Source organism: Ranitomeya variabilis, chromosome 4 (genome assembly GCF_051348905.1).
Source record: "Ranitomeya variabilis isolate aRanVar5 chromosome 4, aRanVar5.hap1, whole genome shotgun sequence".
Lineage (NCBI taxonomy): Eukaryota > Metazoa > Chordata > Amphibia > Anura > Dendrobatidae > Ranitomeya > Ranitomeya variabilis.
Window position 1 is genome coordinate 200,277,446 of NC_135235.1, and position 6,000 is coordinate 200,283,445.

Sequence of the window (6,000 nt, forward strand, 5' to 3'; positions counted from 1 at the left end):
GTACTAGAAAGTACATCGACAGCCGGCAACAAGTGGAAGTAAAACAGAGCTATATAGGAACCTCCCAGAGGATAACGAACCAGCTGATAGCCAGAGACCAGCAGGATAACAGGCAAAGCCACCAGGGGGAGCCCAAAGCAAAAGTCACACCATACCACCAGTGACCACAAGAGGGAGCCTGAACACAGAGTTCACAACAGTACCCCCCCCCCTTGAGGAGGGGTCACCGAACCCTCATGAAAACCACCAGGGCGATCAGGATGAGCCACATGGAAGGCACGAACCAAATCGGCTGCATGAACATCAGAGGCGACAACCCAAGAATTATCCTCCTGACCATAGCCCTTCCATTTAACCAAATACTGGAGCCTCCGTCTAGAAATACGAGAATCCAAGATCTTCTCCACCACGTATTCCAATTCTCCCTCAACCAGCACCGGGGCAGGAGGCTCAACCGGAGGAACCACAGGCACCACATACCTCCGCAACAACGAGCGATGGAACACATTATGAATAGCAAATGATGCTGGGAGGTCCAGACAAAATGACACAGGGCCAAGGACTTCCAGAATCTTATAAGGACCGATAAACCGAGGCTTGAACTTAGGAGAGGAGACCTTCATAGGAACGAAGCGAGAAGACAACCACAGCAAGTCCCCAACGCAAAGTCGGGGACCCACACAGCGACGGCGGTTGGCAAAGAGCTGAGCCTTCTCTTGAGACAGCTTCAAATTGTCCACCACATGATTCCAAATCTGATACAACCTATCAACCACAACATCCACTCCAGGACAGTCAGAAGGCTCCACCTGACCCGAGGAAAAACGAGTATGAAACCCCGAATTACAAAAGAAAGGAGAAACCAAAGTAACAGAACTATCCCGATTATTAAGGGCAAACTCGGCCAACGGCAAAAAAGTAACCCAGTCGTCCTGATCAGCAGAAACAAAACATCTTAAATAAGTCTCCAAGGTCTGATTAGTTCGCTCGGTTTGGCCATTCGTCTGAGGATGGAAGGCCGACGAAAAAGACAAACCAATGCCCAATTTAGCACAAAAGGTCCGCCAAAATCTAGACACAAACTGGGATCCTCTGTCAGAAACAATGTTCTCAGGAATCCCGTGCAAATGAACCACATTTTGAAAAAACAGTGGAACCAACTCGGAGGAGGAAGGCAACTTAGGCAAGGGCACCAAATGGACCATCTTAGAAAAACGATCACACACCACCCAGATGACAGACATTCTCTGAGAGACAGGGAGATCTGAAATAAAATCCATGGAAATGTGCGTCCAAGGCCTCTTCGGGACAGGCAAAGGTAACAGCAAACCACTGGCTCGAGAACAGCAAGGCTTAGCCCGAGCACAAATTCCACAAGACTGCACAAAGGAACGCACATCCCGCGACAAGGAAGGCCACCAAAAAGACCTGGCCACCAAGTCTCTGGTACCAAATATTCCAGGATGGCCCGCCAACACCGAAGAATGAACCTCGGAGATGACTCTGTTGGTCCATCTATCCGGGACAAACAGTCTCTCCGGTGGACAGCGATCAGGTCTATCCGCCTGAAACTCTTGCAGCACATGTCGCAAATCTGGGGAGATGGCAGACAAAATCACCCCTTCTCTAAGAATACCAGCCGGCTCTGAATCTCCAGGAGAGTCAGGCACAAAACTCCTAGAAAGAGCATCAGCCTTCATATTCTTCGAACCAGGCAGGTACGAAACCACGAAATCAAAACGAGAGAAAAACAACGACCAACGAGCCTGTCTGGGATTCAGCCGCTTGGCCGACTCGAGATAAATCAAATTCTTGTGATCAGTCAAGACCACCACACGATGCTTAGCTCCCTCGAGCCAATGTCGCCACTCCTCAAATGCCCACTTCATAGCCAACAACTCCCGATTACCGACATCATAATTCCGCTCGGCAGGCGAAAACTTTCTTGAAAAGAAAGCACATGGCTTCATCACAGAGTCATGGGAGCTTCTCTGCGACAAAACAGTCCCCGCTCCAATCTCGGAAGCATCAACCTCCACCTGAAAGGGAAGTGAGACATCTGGCTGACATAAGACCGGAGCCGAAGAAAACCGGCGCTTCAGTTCCCGAAAGGCCTCCCCAGCCACAGAGGATCAATTAGTCACATCAGAACCTTTCTTGGTCAAATCTGTCAAAGGCTTAACAACACCAGAAAAATTAGCTATGAAGCGACGGTAAAAATTAGCAAAACCCAAGAACTTCTGAAGACTCTTAACCGATGTAGGCTGCGTCCAGTCATGAATAGCCTGAACCTTGACTGGGTCCATCTCAATAGTAGAAGGAGAAAAAATGAAACCCCAAAACGAAATCTTCTGGACTCCAAAAAGACATTTTGAGCCCTTCACAAATAAAGCATTGCCACGCAGGACCTGAAAGACCATCCTGACCTGCTTAACATGAGACTCCCAATCATCCGAAAAAAACAGAATATCATCCAGATACACAATCATAAACTTATCCAGATATTCACGGAAGATGTCGTGCATAAAGGACTGAAAGACTGAAGGAGCATTAGAAAGTCCAAAAGGCATCACCAGGTACTCAAAATGGCCTTCAGGCGTATTAAATGCAGTTTTCCATTCATCACCCTGTTTTATACGCACAAGGTTATACGCACCACGAAGATCTATCTTGGTGAACCAACTAGACCCCCTAATGCGAGCAAACAAATCAGTTAACAATGGCAAAGGATACTGATATTTGACCGTGATTTTATTCAAAAGGCGATAATCAATACAAGGTCTCAGGGAACCATCCTTCTTAGCCACAAAAAAGAATCCCGCACCAAGAGGGGAAGAGGACGGGCGAATATGTCCCTTCTCCAAAGACTCCTTTATATAACTCCGCATGGCAGCATGCTCCGGCACAGATAAATTGAAAAGTCGTCCTTTAGGAAACTTACTACCAGGAATCAAATTTATAGCACAATCACAGTCCCTATGAGGAGGTAGAGAATTGAGTTTGGGCTCCTCAAATACATCCTGGTAGTCTGACAAAAACGTAGGGACTTCAGAAGGAGTGGACGAAGCAATTGACACCACAGGAGCGTCACCATGAATTCCCTGACAACCCCAACTTGACACAGACATAGCTTTCCAATCCAGGACTGGATTATGAGTCTGCAACCATGGTAGACCCAACACGACGACATCATGCAAATTATGCAATACAAGAAAGCGAATCACCTCCTGATGAACAGGAGTCATGCACATGGTCACTTGTGTCCAGTACTGAGGTCTATTCGTAGCCAATGGCGTAGAGTCAATTCCCCTTAGTGGAATAGGGAATTTTAAAGGCTCCAAATCAAAACCACAGCGCCTGGCAAATGACCAATCCATCAGACTCAGGGCAGCACCTGAATCTACAAAGGCATTAACCGGGTAAGATGACAGGGAACAAATCAGGGTAACAGACAAAATGAACTTAGGCTGTAAAGTACCAATGGTGACAGATTTATCAACCTTTTTTTTGCGCTTAGAGCATGCTGAGATAACATGAGCTGAGTCACCACAGTAAAAGCACAACCCATTTTGCCGTCTATAATTTTGCTGTTCACTTCTGGTCAGAATTCTGTCACATTGCATAGATTCAGGTGTCTGTTCAGAAGACACAGCCAAATGGTGCACAGGTTTGCGCTCCCGCAACCGCCGATCAATCTGAATGGCCAGAGTCATTGACTCATTCAGACCAGCAGGTGTAGGGAACCCCACCATGACATTCTTAATGGCTTCAGAAAGACCTTCTCTGAAATTTGCAGCCAGGGCACACTCATTCCACTGAGTAAGCACCGACCATTTCCAAAATTTCTGGCAGTACACCTCTGCTTCATCTTGCCCCTGCGAGAGGGCCAATAACGCTTTTTCAGCCTGGTTCTCAAGATTAGGTTCCTCATAGAGCAATCCAAGGGCCAGAAAAAAACGCATCCACACTGAGCAATGCAGGATCCCCTGGCGCCAATGCGAAGGCCCAATCTTGAGGGTCACCACACAAAAAGGAAATAATAATCCTAACTTGCTGAACGGCATCACCAGAGGAACGAGGTTTCAAAGAAAGAAACAACTTACAATTGTTCTTAAAATTTAGGAACCTAGATCTATCTCCAGAAAACAACTCCGGAATAGGTATCCTAGGCTCAGACATAGGACTGTGAACAACAAAATCCTGAATACTCTGAACTCTAGCAGCAAGATGATCCAGACTGGAAGCCAAGCTCTGGACATCCATGTCAGCAGCTGAACTCAGAGCCACACCAAGATTAAGAGGAGGAGAGAAGCTAGCACAGCAGCTAGACACACGGCAACAACAAAGAAAAAAAAAAAAAAATTTCTCAAGGCTTCTTTTCTCCTGCTTCTGCCATGCAATTAACACTTTGCGGGCCGGCTGTACTGTTATGATCCCTAGTGGCTGAGGATCACAAATAGATCAGCAAGTGATTAAACTAAGGACGAGCTCTAGGGAGATGGTAACTGGACTGATCGCAAATCTGAACCTATCCAAAACAACTAGAGGTAGCCGGTGAACGTGCCTAAAAAATTCCTAGACGTCTCGAGCCAGCCTGAGGAACTAGCTACCCCTAAAGAGAAAGAAAGACCTCGCTTGCCTCCAGAGAAATAATCCCCAAAGATTTAGAAGCCCCCAACAAATATTAACGGTGAAGTAAGAAGAAGGCACATACATAGGGATGAAATCAGATTTAGCAAAAGAGGCCCACTAGTACTAGACAGCAGAAAAAAGAGCAGGGGTCTATGTGATCAATAAAAAAACCCTTACAAAATATCCATCCTGAGATTTCAAGAACCCACACCCCAACTAACGGTGTGTGGGGAGAAACTCAGCCCACTAGAGCAACCAGCAAGCGAGGGAATTACATTTTAGCAAGCTGGAACAGAAAACATGATAAACACTGCTGATCAATAAATGAGCAAACAAAAACTTAGCTTATCCTGGATGGACTGGGAGCAAGGTAGTCAGAAGGAATCTGAGTTGCACTGATTACATCGACAGCCGGCAACAAGTGGAAGTAAAACAGAGCTATATAGGAACCTCCCAGAGGATAACGAACCAGCTGATAGCCAGAGACCAGCAGGATAACAGGCAAAGCCACCAGGGGGAGCCCAAAGCAAAAGTCACACCATACCACCAGTGACCACAAGAGGGAGCCTGAACACAGAGTTCACAACAGAGGAGAGTGCTATGTTTGGAGACAAGTGAGATTTCCTTTGGTAGGTTTACACACACACAACACCTTCCACTTCCAGGCCAGGAGGGGGAGCTCCAAGCCCTGTTTTAGAGCAACTTCCCTGGAATAAAGATCCTGGTTTGGAGGCGGAGAGAGATCAGTCTGGAGTAGGAGTCTGTATGTGAGGACAGACAGAAGTGGAGCACAGAGGGAAGTGAGGGCTCCAAGAGGCCACGAGCAGGCCTCTGAAGAGCTACAGTGCAAGAATCCGGGAACCGGGAGCCCGAGGATCACGTGGACCCTACGACGACTCGGAGCAGAACCGGAGGGCATTGTATTACCAAAACTTCCCCCACAATTACCTGTGGCACAGCAGCACTTAGGAGCCCGGAGTCACCAAGAACGGACCCCAGAACCTATGGCCCGAGCTGCCTGCCTTTCAGGTACCTATCCTAGGACAGCAGTACGATTAAAGACCTTGTTGAGACACTTAGTGGCAGCAGGGACTTAGAGACAGAAAGCGCAGAGTGGTAGGCTCCCACCTGACTTACCCTGGGGAACTTGCTTGATTCTGGATTTCCCGGACTTCTCTGCCTGCCCTGTGGTCTTGTGCCCTGGACTGTGGCTGCTGAAACCAACAGTAAACAAGGTAAAGAGACGGCAATCCTGTGTCCTTGTTCTTCTCTGCGCCTCTCACCATCCACCATATACACACTGGGAAGCCCTGGGGATACACTTCACCTGTGGGAAGGTATACCATCTAGCTGCCATAACATCACCCT